Source organism: Pongo pygmaeus, chromosome 2 (assembly GCF_028885625.2).
Source record: "Pongo pygmaeus isolate AG05252 chromosome 2, NHGRI_mPonPyg2-v2.0_pri, whole genome shotgun sequence".
Taxonomy (NCBI): Eukaryota; Metazoa; Chordata; class Mammalia; order Primates; family Hominidae; genus Pongo; species Pongo pygmaeus.
In genome coordinates, this window is record NC_085930.1 from 58,182,442 (window position 1) to 58,201,589 (window position 19,148).

At 43.8% G+C, this 19,148-nt stretch overlaps 1 protein-coding gene across 9 annotated transcripts in view; it reads right to left on the minus strand.

Annotated features, from left to right (window-relative positions):
• ZNF148 (zinc finger protein 148) overlaps window positions 1-18,359 on the minus strand; it is a 155,761-nt gene extending 137,402 nt beyond the window's left edge. For 2 of the 9 annotated variants that reach the window (XM_054479706.1, XM_054479707.2), the window contains exon 1: window positions 18,086-18,359. The gene's annotated coding sequence lies outside the window, so the exon portion shown is untranslated. Of the gene's footprint in view, window positions 1-6; window positions 332-17,216; window positions 17,293-18,085 lie in introns of those variants that run through there. The other 7 variants (XM_063661688.1, XM_063661687.1, XM_054479708.2 and 4 more) reach the window with 7 other exon arrangements.
• Window positions 18,360-19,148: the final 789 nt, after the last annotated feature.

Below are 19,148 nucleotides of genomic sequence, written 5' to 3' on the forward strand. Positions count from 1 at the left end.
AGTTACCTGCCGACCTTTTCACAAACATGAAACTGTAAACACAATGCAGTTCAACAGAAGATTTGTAAAAGAGGAATAAGAGGAAAAACGGGTGTTCATCATCAGCCTTCGGCGGCCCCCCCGCTGTCTGGCCGACACTTGTTAGTGGCTGCGGAGAAGCCACTCACAAAGTTTCCCATCCCGCTGAGGGAAGGGGCCCTGACTGCGCCAGCGGGGCAGACCCAGAAGGCGCGGTATCTGGGAGGTCCAGCCGCCGCAGACGACCCCGCCGAGGCCCCAAGTGCGCCAGCTTCTCCGCGCCCCTCCGCCTCCTCCTCCTCCTCCCTGCAAAGGGGCGCACGCGCACAGACACACGCACGCACGCACGTACACACAAAAGGAAGTCATGGAAGGTGCTGGTCCCTGCATACAGGCACACTCGCGCGGGACACACACACACCCCCCAAAAAGAAGCCTGCGGGGTTCGCCAGACGGTGGGCAAAAGCCCGTCCTCCCCCACTTCCAGGGCCTGCTCACTTCAGGGAGCGCCCACTCGCCCAGCCACAGGCCAAGAGCGCACGGACCCAGACGGGCGGCAGCCCACCGCCACCACGCAGCTGCACGCCGCTGTTCCACAGCCACCAAGCGCACAGCCAGCACAGTCCCGCCCGCGCAGCTGGCCCAGTCGGGCCTGGGCTGCAAAAGCCCAGGGAATACGAGGGCTCCCTACTTCCAAATTTCTTTAATAAAAATATTACATTTAATGATGTTTGTCAATATCCTCACCCCTACAGACCATGGCCTGTTTAAACCCCTTTCCTTAAAAAAACAGTTATCAATAGTATCCAACAAAACGCTGCAGGATACAGCTTTGTATTATCACACAGCCTGATAGTAAGAAATCTCTTTCAGTAGCCTCTGCCTTAATCCTTCCTCTTACTCTCTAACTTTTCCACACCCTAATTTACTCATTTTAGTTTTTCCTTGCCTTGCTGTTTTATATTGTTCCCAAAAGAAATCTTCTCTAAACCATCTTTCCATTTTACTTTTCTAATACTTGTAGTAACAAGCTTCATAAATCGGACCGGCGCAGGCACTCAGGCCTGTAATCCCAGCACTTTGGGAGGCTGAGGCGAGCGGATCACTTGAAGTCAGGAGTTCGAGACCAGCCTATCCAAAATGGTGAAACTTCATCTCTACTAAAAATACAAAAAATTAGCCAGGGGTGGTGGCGGGCACCTGTAATCCCAGTTATTCAGGAGGCTGAGACAGGAGAATCGCTTGAACCCAAAAGGCAGAGGTTGCAGTGAGGCGTGATCATGCCACTGCACTCCACTCTGGGCAACAGAGCAAGACGCCATCTCAAAAAAGAAAAAGAAAAAAAAAAAGCTTCATAAATCACTTCCATGATATCTCCCACTTAGCTATTCAAAAATCTCTCCACACTTTTACAATTTTTATCAGCTCCTACCAAATCAATTCATAAATAACTTTCTCAAACACTGCGTTTTTCTTGTCTGTTCTCATTTCCTCAAAGCTAACACTCTCCAACTTATACAAATTTGCCCCAAACTGCCATCAAAGTTTGTGCATCTATTCCAGAAGCCCCCACGGTTACAGAAAAATCTATTTCCTAGGCTTGTCCCCAAAACCTTGAAAATGATCTTTCCAAATATTCTGTAACAATTCATTTAAATCATTCATAACTCAAAACTAGTTGGACTACTAGTCCCACTTCCCCTAAGACTAATAATATAACCTAATCAAATAAACAAATTCTAATATTATATGCATCTACACATATAGGTGTGTACATATGACAAGCACACATATACAGGGGCCTGCAGAACAGCAGGTGTGCATTTCATTCTAATCTCTTGGATATTGGCTCTTCTCAATTTTACAGGGAAAACTTCTCCATGCCACCCTAGATGTTCAAAGGTCAAACCCCTATATTGTGAAGACATTTATCTATGTTGAATTAATATAGTTATCATTTAAAACACACTTCTCTCCATGTCTACTATAATCCTTCCCATCACCTTCTTTAAGATACTCATCATTGGCCTAACCCACACAATCCACCCAATTATTCAGAATATGCTCTCCCTCAACAAGGTCCAGTCTGAGGCACATCCTAAAAACAACTCTAGACTGAATCAGGTAGGGCTGCTACATGACGGTACAGCCAAGTTTCATGAGTTGAGCAAAGTGAGAACCCTGGGCCCTCTCAGGCCTTCAACACTCTCAGTCTCCAGAGATCTTTCATTATTAAATGTGGTGGCTAAATAGATGTAGAAGTTAAGGCAGGAAGAAAGTGATGAAAGCCCAGGGCTAAATCCTGGAACTAATCCTGAAGCAAAGCTACACTAGGATGGAACACCAATACTACATATTTTGTGCTTTGTCATATTTTTCTCACTGCCATTTCATGTTTCTACATTAAATATGCTTTCTCTTTCTCTGAAACATGAACATCAAAAACTCTGATATGGGCCATGCACAGTGGCTCATGTCTATAATCCCAGCACTTCAGGATTATTAAAGTCATTATAGACAAAAAAAAAAGTAGAGTCCACTTTAGTTCCCTTAGGACATCTCATTCTTACCATGTGCCCCATTCTTCCACATTTTACCCGAATCTCTTTACTTATGCAAGTTTTTGCCAGTTTTCGCAAACAGAAAACATGATGTGGTTTTGAAGCACACAAATAGAGATCTCAATGTCTCTATCATTGACAATATTTTTTTAAAAGCTGGCATGACATACTGCCAACTTTTATCATGGGTGGCATAGACTGTTCTTATTTGCAAAGAGAAAGAATAGATTTCTGACATCAGTTATTTCCTGCTCACTTCAGTGAGCACCCACCTGCCTGCCCTGCCATGGGCCAAGAGCACACAGACCCAAGTGGGCGGCAGCTCACCCACCACCACACAGCTCCACGCCGCTGCTCCACGCCGCTGCTCCGCCAGCTGCTAAGTGCACCGCCAGCACAGGCCCACCCGTGCAGCTGGCACAACTGGGCCTGGGCTGCAAAAGCCCAGGGAATACGAGGGTTCCCTACTTCCCAGTTTAATAAAAATATTACACTTAATGATGCTTGTCAATATCCTCGCCCCAAAACCATGGCCTGTTTAAACCCCTTTCCATATGTTCTCTCCATATTTTCTCTGCTGCAAGCTACTCCCTCCTGTCTTATGCCTACAACTTCAACCTCCTCATTCATTTCCAGTCCATCTATTTACTAGATCCTATCAGTTTCTCCAAGTCCTATTGTCAACAAACAATAGAACATCTTTTGTCTTTTACTTTCACCTTTTTTTTTTTTAGACAGGGTTTTTAGTTTTTTTAAATTTTTTTAGACAGGGTCTCACTCTGTGGCCCAGGCTGAGCACAGTGGTGCAATCATGGCTCACTACAGCCTTGACTTCCAGGGCTCAAGTGATTCTCCCACCTCAGCCTCCTGAGTAACTGGAACTATAGGTGTGCATCACCATACCCAGATAATTTTTTATTTTTGTGGAGAGACAGGGTTTCCCTATGTTGCCCAGGCTGGTCTCGAACTCCAGAGCTCAAGTGATCCTCCTGCCCCTGCCTCCCAAAATCACTGGGATTACAAGTGTGAGCCATCATACTCAGCTTACCTTATCTTTAATACACCTCCACCTCATCTTTTGTTTCCAATGTCTCATTTCTTAACCCACAAATATCTTTCAGCTAAATTTATATCAGTATATTACACATGAATGGCTATGATTTTGCAAGTATTATTTATTTTATAAACAAACTGTTGGGAGGCCAAGGAGGGAAGATCGCTTGAGACCAGAAGTTTAAGACCAGCCTGGGCAACATAGGAAGACCACATCTCTTAAAAAATTAAAATTAAAAAATATATATATACATATATATAGGAAAAAGAAGCCAGGTATGGTGGTACACATATGTAATCCCAACTATTCAGGAGGCTGAGAAAGGAGAATTGCTTGAGCCCAGGAGGCAAGGCTGGAGTAAGCCATGACTGGACCACTGCACTCCAGCCTGGGTAACAGAGAAGACCCTGTCTCAAAAATTTAAAAAAAAAAACATAATAAGAGAACTGGTTAATGTAACAAATCTAGCTATTTTTCTCAATTCCCGTGGCTCAATGATTCCAATCACTATCAACTCTTGCCCAATTATTGTGACCACCTGTCTCCTCTTACCTGGCTTTTCCTGGACAATCTGCTTCTCTCATGACTAGCTATATCATTCTCCTACTCCTTCAGCTTGATAAAAAAGGACTTGCTGCTTCTTGCTCCCCAGGACCACTCCCTGTTATCCTATCACTAAAAAATCGCTTGGGAGTCACATTACTCACTGAAACCATTCCTTCTGCAACATCTACCAACCTCTAAAACACCCTCCTATTTTCCCTACTCAATGACTTCAATTCTACTTGCTCCCAAATTCAGCCATTATTCTCAATGACTTCAACAAAGATGCTTAAGAACTTTCTACACCCTGACCTTCAAAAACTCCTAAAACCTTCATCTGCACTTCAGCTAGCCACAAAGAAACTGAAAATAGAGCCACCAACTGAAAAGTGCTAGGCCGGGTGTGGTGGCTCACATCTGTAATCCCAACACTTTAGGAGGCCAAAGCAGGTGGATCACTTGAGGTCAGGAGTTCGACACCAGCCTGGCCAACATGGTGAAACCCTGTCTCCATTAAAAATACAGAAAATTAGCCGGACATGGCGGCTCATGCCTGTAATCCCAGCTACTTGGGTGGTTGAGGCAGGAGAATCACTTGAACCTGGGAGGCAGAGGCTGCAGTGAGCCAAGATTATGCCACTGTACTGCAGCCTGGGTGACAGAGCGAGACTCTGTCTCAAAAAAAAAAAAAAAAAAAAAGTTACAATCCACTAGGATTGTAACTTCAGAGACCATCCCCCTTTTCTTTATCCACAACTACTTTATATTCTAGTTGTAGACCTGCTCTTTACCTCCACTTGGCTTTATTGTCTCCCTATATAATTTAAACTGTCCAACAGCCATTTAACACTGTTATCCTCTCCAGAATATCATGACCTTCCATTATTCTCACTATGCATCTCCCCAGTGATAGACAATCCTCACCATCTGTTTTCTCCACGCCCACGCACTGGGTGTTAAGCACCACCAGAAAGCTACGAAATCTTCCACAACAGATTTATTCTAAATACAACTCTCCGTCTCATTGACTAATCCAAATCATTTTCATATTTAAATCTCTAATCCCAACAAATACTCAAACCCTTCTATAAAATTCCCTCAAATCACACCTTCTCCACCTGTAATCAAATCCTCTTCACAGCTTCTAAAATGCTGTATCTTCATCCATCTGTTACTTCTTGCCTTCAGTTTTAGAATAAGAGTTGTTGTTCTTCCTTCTCAAACTAAACTTCTTTATTCAATTCCTGTATTTATTGCTTCCATATTCTTCCAACCCACTCAGTAAACCACCATGCACCCTGGTCTCTGAACTGCTCTCTTGAAGACCACAAAAAAAACAAAAACCAAAAAATCTATGTTCCAAATCGTATGATCCCCCACCAAAGTCCTTACCCTTTTTCTTTTTTTTTTTTTTTGAGACAGGCTCTTACTCTGTCACCCAGGCTGGAGTGCAGTGATGCAATACCAGCTCACTGCAACCTCCGCCTCCCAAGCTCAAGTGATCCTCCCACCTCAGCCCCCCAAGTAGCTGGGACTACAAGCGCACACCACCACACGCAGCAAAGTTTGTTATTTTTTGTAGAGATGAGGTTTCATCATGTTGCCCAGCATGGTCTCGAACTCCTGAGCTCAAGCAATATGCCCACCTCAGCCTCCCAAAGTGCTGAAATAACAGGTATGAGCCACCATGCTCGGCCAGTCCTTACCCTCTTTTTGGCAATGACACTTAAGCTACCCACCTTGCTTTTTGTCACTAGCATGATTCTACTCTGACCTCTCTGGTTGTTTCTTCTATCTGAAATCACTGCTGCTCTTCCTAGCCCAAATTGTGGATATTTTCCCAAGGTCTGACCTGGAGCCTCCTATAATTCTCAGCCACTAAGGGTCTCATCCCTCACCACTGTTTCTACATTTTCATTCTTCATATGGCTATCTTCCCCCAGCTACCCAAAATCATCTTTAAACCATCACCCTCTCCTACAATCCAATTTACTCCTGAGGAATTAGAATATATAATGATTTCTTTTTAAGTAGAATCGGAATACATAATGATTTCTTTTTAACTAGATTCTTCAACTATTACTTCAATTAACACTTCAATTATCAGTCCAAATAATTTCATAACTGTCAGTGCCCTAACTAAATCCAGAATTAGTAGCTGCAATTATCAACTCTATGTATGTATTCCCAACTCTATATTGGACTTCTTTTCTTAGCTCCAATCCAGTACTGATGCCTCACACACAGGTCAATGTGTCTTAAAACCCCAAAACAGTTCTGCTAAGTGATCTAATAATTTCTATTAATAGCACCATCAATCTCAGTCACCCAGATTAAAAGCCCTAGAGCTTTTCTTCACTTTTCTTTTTCTCTACTGTTTCCCAAAAGCCTATCTTCAAACCTTCCCATTCTTTCTTTGAGGTATTTCTTATAGCTATCCCTCTCCTTTTATTCCCACTATGACTACCCAACTTATACCCTGAATACTTCACACTTTTTTTCTTTTTTTTTTTTTTAAGACAGGGTCTCCCTCTGTCACCCAGGCTGGAGTGTAGATTTCAGCTCACTGCAACCTCTGCCTCCTGGGTTCAAGTGATTCTCCTGCCTCAGCCTCCCATGCAGCTGGAACTACAGGCATGTGCCACCATGCCCCCTGCTAATTTTTTTATCTTTGTAGAGACAAGGTTTCGCCATGTTGCCCAGGCTGGTCTCAAACTCCTGAGCTCAAGCAATCTGCCCGCCTCAGCCTCCCAAAATGCTGAGATTACAGGCATAAGCCACTGTGTCCAGCCTACTTCACACTTTTTCCTAACTTTGTCTCCCAGTCACCAGGTTCTCTTCATTACAAAAAAAGAAAGGTCACCAGATTAGTATTCTTAAATATTCTCTCACTTACCCATTCAAAAATCAACAATGGTTCTCCACTGCATACTGACTTAAGTTAAAACTCCTCAGACTTCAGCCAGGTATAGTGGTTCATGCCTGTAATCCCAGCACTCTGGAAGACCAAGGTGGGCAGATCACTTGAGGTGAGGAGTTTGAGAACAGCCTGGCCAATACGGCAAAACCCTGTCTCTACTAAAAATGCAAAAATTAGCTGGGCATGGTGTCACATGCCTGTAATCCTGGCTACTAGGGCGGCTAAGGTAGGAGAATCGCTTGAACCCAGAAGGTGGAGGTTGCAGTGAGCAGACATCGCACCACTCCAGCCTGGGTGAGTGAGACTGCCTGAAAAAAAACAAACAAAACTCCTCAGACTTCAAAAAACTTGAAACCATCCAATAATCATGGAACAGATAAATACACTGTGGTATATTCATATGATAGAATACCACACAGCAATGAAAAAGAATAAACTGCCAAACATAACATGGATAAAACTCACAGACATGCTCCTTGAAAAAAAGGAACTAGACACAGAAATTGGGTTCTACTTATACAAAATTCAAAAACACACAACACTACTCTGTTATGACAAAAGTCAGAATAATAGTTATTTTTGGTTGGATGAGATATCAGCTTGGAAATGGCACATGAGGCATCCTTCTGGAAGTTGGAAATGTCCTGTATATTGAACTGGGTGGTGGCTACATAAATTTATACCTAAGTACCCTTAAGATTGGAGCACTTTACTGTATATATCTCAATAAATAAATTTTCAAAATCCAAGTCAGCCTGAATTTTGAGATAGTCTGCCTACTTTCCAGCTTTATTTCCCTCCATTCCTCAACATGAACCCTAAATTATAGCTAATCTGACCACCAACCCCTAAACATACCCTGAACTTTGCTTACTGTCACTCATATCACTCCTTCTTCTCGGAAAGCCAACCCTCACCATCTTGCCTATTATCTTATTTATCCTTCAAGGTCTAAGCTACACACCAATTTCTCCACAAAGCCAACCTTGAACAAACCTGCCACAGTACTTGTGTCATAGATGGATGTGTATATTTTGTCCCTGGATAAATTCCTGAAGAACACGGACTGTGTCATATGTAAACATGTATCCTTCACACTCCCTACCATAGAACCTTGCACATGGTAAATATAAAAATATACCCTGAATGAATAAATTCTGGCAGTCCATCAAAGCATCCTTCAGTCTAACCCTCCTTCTCATATCCACCCATCATTGCTTCTACTCGCAATTCATCCCACAGTTCACGTATTTAGTTTCTATCATTCAACAAATAATTGAGCACCTACTACATAAAAGAAACTGAAACTATACTCTAATGTACTGCACTAAACTACCCAAAAATATAATCCAATTTCAGCTGCCATTTGACTATTTCTACAACTCTAAATTTCCTGTCAGCCAGGTGTGGTGGCTCACACCTGTAATCTCAACACTTTGGGAAGCTGAGGGAGGGGATCACTGGAACCCAAGAGTTTGAAATCAGCCCAGGCAACATGGTGAGACCACATCTCTACAAAAAAAATTAAAAATTAGCCAGGCGTGGTGGCACATGCCTGTGGTCCCAGGTACTCGGAAGGCTGAGGCAAGAGGATCACTTGAATCCACGAGGTAGAGGCTGAAGTGAGCTGCTGCGTTCACACAACTGCATTCCAGCCTGGGCAACAGATCAACAGCCTCACATTCATTCATTCAATAATAAATAAATAAATAGCATATTTCTAGTCATCTTCCCCTCTTCCCTACCTCCAACTGCATTCCACTCCCATATTCTAATCCTACTGCTATCTAACTAATTCAAGCCCTTCTTAATATCTCCAGTAGCCACCTAACTGGTCTTTTTGTTTTCTAACTAGTCTTTTCACATACAATCTTACTCTACCATCACATTACCCGCAATCTATCCAGTAAGGTATAGCTATTGCCAGCTATCTAATATACGGTCCTTGGCTCAATTCTCTACTCAGAGAAGTTCAACAGCTATACACTAATGATTTATGCTAACATACTTTAATCATATGTTAACATACTTTAATTCTCACATCCTCACCATAACCCTTGCCAGGAAAGTATGATTATCAATTTAATGAGAAAATGGAAACTCAGAAAGGAAATAATTCTCCATAATCATACAGTAGGTAAACAGAAGAGCCAAGACCAAAACCCAGCTTCTGTTTGCTTACCAAGCACAACACTACATCATATCAAATACAAACTACTTAGCTTAGCTTTCAAGGCCATCCATTTTCAACCCAACCCCAACTGACTCTCCCACCTTGTATTATACCTTATTCATGAACTCTCTGCATTCCAAACTATAGATTGTGATTAATTATTTTGTTGGTCATGAAATCAGTTTAATGAGTGACAATCAGCTTTTTTTTCTTCCCCCTTGGCCAGCTTTTTTTCTTTTTAGTCAAACAAAATAGATAACATCCAACTGCACCTACCATTGTTAAGGACAGTTACTGTATTATGAAACTTCTTGTTTTACCCACACACAAACATTCATACATGCATATATTAGATGGAAGTCTGACATGTACTTCTTACTATAGGTCATAGTTTAAAAGTTAAAACCTAACTCACCATTCCCCACATCTCCTGGGCTTCTCACCTCCAAGCCTTTGCTTATGCTAATCTCTCAGGCAGGAATGCTCTCTTTCAGTAATCTTTGCCAATCAAAACCCTATCAATCCAAAACTTAAAAAAAAAAAAAAAAATCTTATCAATCCCTTCAAAGACTAGCTAAAATTCCACTTTTATGCCTTTAAAATTCTGTCTCAGGTTTTCTCCTAATCAAATGCATTTTCTGCCTTTTAAATTCAGTAATATTTGGTATATTTGTGACTCACAGATATATTTGTGATTATAGTACAGGTATTTATTTGTGTACAAGTCCAGCTGCCCTACCACAATATAAATCCCAAAGGATTTATTCCTGACAGCAAAGCATTATATGCTTTTGCATATAACAAATGTGCATTATCTGTTAAATAAAGAAAACTCATCCCATCATTTTCTGAAACCTTGTTATAAATTAACATAATTTAATAACTTCTACTATATTCCAAACTTCTGTTGACTCTTATCCTTCAAATAGCCTTACCATCTTCCTCCTCAAAACAGCCCTCTCAGATAATCCTCTTTACCTTCCATCTTCTCATGCTTTCCTCCAAACACAGCCTGTCATATTTCAGTAATCTTTTTCCCTCCTTCAGAATCATCCTTTCTATCAGATACCACCTTTCCTTCCCCATCTGCTTATCTTCTACCTTATTCCTAGTTCTCTAACACCCATACACATTGATCTATATTCTTTAAACAGATTTTTCTTTTCTTCACCATCTCTTTAACCAGATTTATTGAATTATTTCAATTCATTGCTAGTGCATATAGTTTGGCAGCCCTGTTAAGTCCTTTGTAGAAAAAGGCAGGTTATGAATAAATGAAAAAGAAACATAAAACATATAGACAATTCAGATCTCCTAAATTATCTCAAATATCTCATTCATTCATTCATTCATTCATTCAACAAGCTTGTGTCTACTGGACACATGCCCTCAGTTCTGTCTATTCTATTCCGTAATTCAGAAAGCAGCTTTGAGAAAAGCATGCAGGAAAATGCCAGGATAACAGGGCCAAGTTGACTCATGCTCTTCTCTCATGAAGGCCAAGTAATTTGTGGGGTACAGGCTCATAAAAGAACAACTAAAAGTTACACTATACAAAGATGGAAAACAGACCCCATAGTTGTTTCAGGGGGCTCAACATCTACCAACAAATGTGAATCTGAAAGGAACAAACCAGTAGGAGTAGCTAAAATGAAACAGGCAGAAAGCATTCAGACAAAAATAGATCCAGACTCTAGGTTCACTTTAGGGCTGCAAGAGGAATTTGGAGTCATTTAGTTCCTCTCTGAGATCCCGAAGGAATCTTTTCAAATATAAGTATGGTTCACTTAAATCATTTCACCAAACCTTAGCCAATGTTCATTTCTCCATTTCCTGAACTCCTACAGCACTTACTGTCTGTAAAACTCATTTGTGAACTTAAACTATCTTGCTCAAGGTCATAAAATTATTAACAAACATACTCAGAATTTATTTCATCTGAGAAAAATGAGTTTTTTAAAAAATTTATTTACACATTCAAATCAGTATGGTCCTCTTAAATAAGTTACTTTGGAAGGCAACCACTTATTTATTCACTCCATCCATCCAACCATCTGATGCATTCAACCAACATTTATGTAGTGCCTAACTAACTACATGTGAAGCTATCACCCCTGTTCAAAATATTTCCAACTTCCTCCTTGGGAGTGTTTTCAAAATCAGCTAATAAGTCAACAAAGAAAATTATTCCCATTTCTGTGATTAACTGGATTTAAGGCAAAACTATTCTTCATTCACTCCATTTGATATTGACTAACCTTCAGCATTTCTAAAAATCAAAATTTCAAAGTAAAAAGATCTGTCATCAATGAGACCATTCAGAATAAGATTATACCATGTATTATTTAAAAGTGTGCCTCTTGGCCGGGTGTGATGACTCATGCCTGAAATCGCAGCACTTTGGGAGGCCAAGGTGAGTGGATCACTTGAGGCCAGGAATTCGACACCAGCCTGGCCAACATGGCGAAACCCCATCTCTACTAAAAAATACAAAAAATTGCCAGGAGTGGTGGTGCACGCCTGTAGTCCCAGCTACTCTGAGACTGAGGCAGGAGAATCGCTTGAACCTGGGAGGCAGAGGTTGCAGTGAGCCAAGATGGCGCCACTGCACTCCAGCCTGGGTGACAGAGAGAGGCTCCGTCTCAAAAAACAAACAAACAAACAAAAGTGTGCGTCTTGGGCTGGGCGCAGTGGCTCATGCCTGTAATCCCAACACTTTGGGAGGCTAAGGCGGGCGGATCACCTGAGGCCAGGAGTTCGAGACCAGCCTGGCCAACATGGTGAAACCGTGTCTCTACTTAAAATACAAAAATTAGCTGGGTGTGCTGGTGTGTGCCTCTAGTCCCAGCTACTTGGTAGGCTGAGGCACGAGAATCAGTTGAACTCAGGAGGCGGAGGTTGCAGTGAGCCAAGATCGCGCCACTGGACTCCAGCCTGAGTGACAGAGTGAGATCCTGCCTCAAAAAAAAAAAAAAAAAAAAAGCCACAAAAGCCTGGAAAGAACATTCTAGGGTCATTTTAATACATTTCCAGATTTCCCACACTAAAACTCTCCAGAAGACAGACAATAAATACTGCAATCTCAAAAATAAATAAATAAATAAAGAAAAAAAGAAAAAAAAGGTGTGCCTCTTGAAGGGATTATGAACTCCTAGCAAACAAGGACCATGTTTCACTCACCTTTATAGACCCCATCCCCCAACAGCACACACTAGATACTTAATAAATAGGTAAATTGTATAGAATTGTACTCAGAAGTTAATTCAGAAAAGGTGTTCTAAAAACATTCTGAACACTGCTACTGAAAATGACCACCAAAATATAAAAGTTCTTATCTGGAGATATAATTTTGATATTTGTTTTTAAAAATCAACTTTCTGAAATCTTATACCATTACTGAATTATTGCACAACTGTCTTTCTCTCTCAAGAGAATGTAAATACTACTTTGGATGGCCAAGGTGGGAGGATCACCTGAGGTCAGGAGTTCAAGACCAGCCTGGCCAAAATGGTGAAAGCCCATCTCTACTAAAAATAAAAAAATTAGCCGAGCATGGTGGCATGCTCCTGTAATCCCAGCTACTTGGGAGGCTGAGGCAAGAGAATTGTTTGAACCCAGGAGGTGGAGGCTGCAGTGAGCTGAGATCGCACCACTGCTCCCCAGCCTGGACAACAGAGCAAGACCCCACCTCAAAAAAAAAAAATGTAAATACTATAAATTCCTTGAGAGAAGAAGCTTATCTGTTATTTTTACTATCCTAAAAAAGAATTAAATCAGACAGTCCTAAAACAGTCATTTATGCCTGAGGTAAAAAAAAAAAAATCTAAATTAAACCAGCACCCTGCTACAGACCAGATTTTACTCCAGATTAAACTAGCTTCAAATTTAGAAGAGACCCCTCGGTCCCACCTCTTCCAAGTTGTTACAGAACCATTGCAATTCCATTCTAATCCAGTCTGTCTTCTTCCCTTAAATCTAAAAGTCCTCTCCAGTCAGATATCCCTTTTGTCCTTCACGCTGCCAAACATACACACACAGTTTTGTCTACAATACCCCCACAGTACTCAGCAATTTCATACAATCCCACTACTATCGCTAACAGTGAACACTACTTTCTATCAGTCATTCAACAGGTATTTATTAAGCACTTAAGAATCAACCTGCTGTGAGTTTCCCTAGAGACTACAGGAAGTCTCTGCTCTAGAACAGGTTACAATGTACCATTTGCAAACCAAAGAGAATAACTGTCACAAATACAAAATTTAGCAATACGTAAACTACATGTGAATACTGTTACTACTGAAAGTAAGGAAGACTCTCAAGAGTTGCCATTACTTAGACTCCCAAAAAGAAGTAGAGTAGTATCTTTCTAATCTCCCAATATCCACCACAGTGATTTGCACCTCATACACAAATTTCAAAAACACTAATATTTTATGACTCTAACCTAACAGAGGAGATTGAGCCCAGTATAGTTTTTTCCTACCACATTCCCAACATATTAGTGACCTAAACATGCCAATTTCCTTAAAAATGACAAAAATTTTAGTGTCATCACCATAAGGTAAACCTCCTTCACATTAACTATATCCAAATCCCCCTCAAAATTCTTTACCTTTTCTTCAGCCTCCTCAAAATGTATCACCACCTCCATCAAACCCTGTTCCTCATCCTCATCCTCCTCTTACCACATTTCCCCATCTCTCCCTACTACATCCCCCAAAAAAACATATGTATACGCCAATCCATTATCGCCTAAAAATAAAAACATAAGAATTGTGGCAGGGCACGGTGGCTCACGCCTGTAATCCTAGCACTTTGGGAGGCTGAGGCAAGCAGATCGCTTGAGCCCAAGAGTTCAAGACCAGCCTGGGCAACTTGACGAAACCCCGTCTCTATAAAAAATACAAAAAAAATCAGCCGGGAGCGGTGGCGCATGCCTGTATTCCCGGCTACTTGTGGGGCTGAGGTGAGAGGATTGCTTGAGCCCAGGAGGTGGAGGCTGCAGTGAGCCAGGAGCATGCCACTGCACTTCAGCCTGGGTGACAAAGTGAGACCCTGTTTCAAAAAAAAAAAAAAAAAAAAAGGCAGGGCGAAGTGGCTCATGCCTGTAATCCCAGCATTTTGGGAAGCCGAAGCAGGCAGATCATGAGGTCAGGAGATCGAGACCATCTACAGTGAAACCCTGTCTCTACTAAAAACACAAAAACTTAGCCAGGTGTGGTAGCGGGCACCTGTAATCTCAGCTACTCAGGAGGCTGAGGCAGCAGAATTGCTTGAACCCAGGAGGCAGAGGTTGCAGTGAGCCGAGATCATGCCACTGCACTTCAGCCTGAGCGACAAAGCGAGACTCCGTCCCAAAAACAAAAAAAAAAATTGCCATAGAAGCCTAGAAAGAACATTCAAGGGTCATTTTAATGCATTTCCAGATTTCCCACACTAAAACTCTCCAGAAGACTGTCAAAGAATACTGCAATCAGGCTGGGCGCGGAGACTCATGCCTGTAATCCCAGAACTTTGGGAGGCCGAGGCGGGTGGATCACGAGGTCAGGAAATCGAGACCATCCTGGCTAACACGGTGAAATCCCGTCTCCACTAAAAATACAAAAAATTAGCCAGGCATGGTAGCGGTAGTCCCAGCTACCCGGGAGGCTGAGGCAGGAGAATGGTGTGAACCTGAGAGGCAGAGCTTGCAGTGAGCCAAGATCACACCACTGCACTCTAGCCTGGGCGACAGAGCGAGACTCCGTCTCAAAAAAAAAAAAAAGAATACTGCAACCTGGTAACTAATTCCGAGATGAACAACTATCATTGTCAAGCAACTCCTCTTCATCTCTAACAAGCAAATCTTATGCTGCAAAGATGGTTCCTACAACATGGTCTTTCTGATAGGTCCATCCAAACTTCCCTTTACCATCTCATCCAGCATTTTTAGTCTAATTGTCAATGTTCTTTCTACTTCAGGAAAGCCATACCTAGGCTAAATCCCTATAATGCAATGGGGAAATCAAGAGATACAGCCTAAGATTGTTGGATTCTAAAATCAAGGTTTAAGCATATTATTTAAAAATATAAACACACTGAATAAAATGACTAAAATAAATATCAAAGGTCAGAAAGGAGGAGAAAGGGGATAATGTCAATGACACATTCATAGACGTCTTCTGACTCCCTGATAATGTCATTTTGATAAATCAAGAAATAATATTATATGCCCATTACTTGGAGACATGGAAAAAAGGATGGTAAGAAACACAAAATTAATGCTTAGAAGTAGCAGCCTCAGTAAAGTGGAACTGCAATAGACAGTTCCACTGTCTATTGCAGCAGCTACTGCAGGGTGAGACAGGGGCTACTGTTTTTCATTATAAGTTCCCTCAGAACAATTTTATAATAAAAGGGTAGAGGCCGGGCGCAGTGGCTCACGCCTGTAATCCCAGCACTTTGAGAGGCCAAGGCGGGTGGATCACCTGAGGTCAGGAGTTCGAGACCAGCCTCACCAACATGGAGAAACTCCATCTCTACTAAAAATACAAAATTAGCCAGGGGTAGTGGCAGGCACCTTTAGTCCCAGCTACTTGGGAGGTTGAGGCAGGAGAATTGCTTGAACCCGGGAGGTGGAGGTTGCAGTGAGCCGAGATCATGCCATTGCACTCCAGTCTGGGCAACAAGAGTGAAACTCCGTCTCAAAAAAAATAAATAAATAAAAATTTTTTAAAAAGGGTAGAAAGACAATAATGACATATTTAAGTGCATTCTGCTTACAAAAGTTAAAAGAACAGATAATATACAGTGCTGGTGAAGGAAAAGGGAAGGAAGACTAGCCCTCTCATGCCATGATGACAATAAAATTGAGTACAGCATACTATGTTTAAAAAAGCCCTGGCCGGGCATGGTGGTTCACACCTGTAGGCCCAGCACTTTGAGAGGCCAAGGCGGGCAGATCACTTGAGGCCAGGAGTTCCACACCAGCCTGGCCTGGTGGGGTTTCACATAGTGATGGGGTTTCACCATGTTGGCCAGGCTGGTCTTAAACTCCTGACCTCAGGTGATCCACCCGCCTCGGCCTCTCAAAGTGCTGGGATTACAGGCGTGAGCCACCGTGCCCAGCTGTATATAGTTTTTTCTTAATAAAAGGTGAATAATATCCGGGTAGTTTTTAAGAGTATGGTTCTAGCCCAGAGTTCCCTCTTGGAAATCTGGTCTGGTGTGAGCTCAGCAAATCCAGAGAGAGCTTGGTTCATTTCCTGACATAGAGATGCTAATCCTCTCTCCAACCTGGCTCTAGAGTCATCCAGTCTCCTAGGTTCCCCTAGACCTTCTGATAACTAGTCCTGACCTCCTTGCAACCTAAAACCAAAACAGATACTCTAGATCCTCCATTCTGCAGGCCCACACTTTGCTGGCTGATACGTTTTCTTCAATACCATCATGCCTGAATGAGAGTATTCCCTCACTGGAGAACTCCCTCACAGTTCACATCAGGAACTGTGAATGGCAGAAGATCTCCCACCAGCCACAGATTTATGGAACCAATCCAGCCAACTAATTTGAGCTACAAATGAAGTATCTAAAGAAGAGCCACCAAGCATGTCTTCCCCCCACCATTAATTATAATCTTGTGTACTGCAATCCAGGCTGAATAATACAGCACCAATTCTCCTGGACCAGATAAACTGGGCAGTGAAAAAAACCACCAAGTCAATTAATTTCCATTCCAGCGTTTGCCAGGATAGTATTTACCCAACCTCTGTTAAGTGTTAATACTTCAAATTTTCTAAAATCGAAGCTCCATGGCCTAAGGAATCCCCACAGGCCAGGCCCTTTCTCAAGGTCTGCTTCAGGGGTTCTCATACTCATTGGTGCACGTCTAAAATGTCACAGACCAAACTACAGACTAAAATCTAATTCTCAGTGACCCCAACCACAGCCCAGACCCACACTTACCAGATGTCATCTACTGAAGAGCCCACACAGGTTCGGAACTAGGCCATCCCGGCCCATCTGGAATAACTCTTCAGTCCTTAGGCCAATATTTATTAATTATACTACATCTGTCTATTCTATTATGCATTCCCTGCATCTTCTCTACTATTTAGCACTCCCTCTTGCTTCAAACGCGATCCTTTCTATTCACGGGAACTCCTATCTCCCTTCTTTCCTTCCCTGAGAAACGCTTCAGTTCTTTCCATAATGAAATACCTAACGTATCTGCACAATGAACACCCCCCAGAATCCTCAAGACTCCTCCACAGCCACCTCCCCGCATTCCTCCACCTCTCCGGCATCTTTCCTCCGGCCCCTCTCCCTGTTCGCACTCCTACTACGTTTCCTGCAAGCATTCCCTTTTCTCCAACCCCTGCCCTTCCCTTCTCCCAAAGAGCACACTCCGGCAGCAACAGTGACTGAGGCCTGCGGTGCATAAAGCACTGCACCAGGCACGGTGGACAGAGCCCTGGTGTCTCCCTAGCCTTTTCACACCCACACCCAGCACCCTCCGGCCTCCCCGTGCAAACATCCCACCTCCTCCCCTACCTCTGACACCCGCCTCCAGCCTCGGAGGCCGCCTTCTCGCCTCCGCCACCCCCGTCATTATCCCTCCTCAACCCCCCAACCCACCCTCCGCGCCCTGCTTCCTCACGTCCCCCAGCCAGCCCCAGCGTTTCCCTCGGCCTCGGCCGGCCCCCTGGCCACCCCCAGCCTCGCCACGGCTCGCTCCCCCCGGGGTCAGGCCGTTACCGCCGCGCGCTCCCCCCGCGCGCCGCCCCCTCCCCCGCCCTCCCCCGGGCCCGGGCCTGCCAGGCCGAGCGCTTTACCGCGGGCGGGCGCCGAGTCGCGCGGTCACCGACTGCAGGCGGCGGCAGCTCCAACCTTTCTAGGGGCCTTGAGAGGAGGGGAAGGGGGGAGGGGGGAGAACTTTTGCTGTGGCAGCTTCGGCAACAGCTCCCACCCCTGCGCCTTTCTCCTCTTCCTCCCCCTCCTCCTCCTCCTCTTCCTCCTTCTCTTCCTCCTCCCAGAGCAGTAGAGACGCAGACATGCCGCAGCTAGAGCGCCGCCGCGGTCGCCGCCACTGCCGGCCCGGTGCATTGTGGGAAGCCCCGCACACGGGAAGCGCTCCGCGGCGCCCGCCCTCGTCTGGCGCAGAGACCTGGCTGGAAAGACACAGCGTGGCTTCGATTCCGGCGCCTGCGTGTCACCAGCCCAGGGTGGCCGTGGAAGCTGGACCCGAGCCGCAGGCCCCCCAGGCTGGGCCTGGGAGGAAAGCGGTCTGAAAAAGATCGGAACTGAGGAACTCTCTTAGAGCGGGGGACTCCCTGCTCCTTCAGCCTTAACCAATGCCCAGAGCTCGGAGAGAAGTGGAGGACTCGGGGATTCGGAAGCGTTTCAGGCCTGGGGAAATGGAAGGGTCGGGGACCTAGGTGAAAGGTTATTTGCCAGAAATGTCTTGGCTTTTTCACTTATTCTGTCTTACCTAGCCCTCCGCCGCCACCTCCAGTCGTTGGCCTTTACGACCTTCAAATGCCACCTTTTCCGCAAGATGTAGCCCTGCGCCCTTGAAACTGGCAAACCCTATTAGTGTCTGCAAGCTGAGATGCAGGGTGTGGGCATAGAGACAGATCAAGAGATCCGGCCCTGGACCCTCTTGGGCAGAACTTTGCCCTTCTCATTTCACCTGAAGCCCAAACTTTGTCTGTATGGCAAAGACTTGGTAATGATCTCTATAGAGCTAGGATTACACAGTTGTCTCATCCTTTGGGGGCCCTTTAGCCAAATTGTGACCTCCTTAATGGTGCCTTCATCAGCTAACATTAGGCGCCCTGAGGTGCTTCTGCATACTGCCATCGTTTACAATTACTCATCTTTGTGTACCCACCCTAG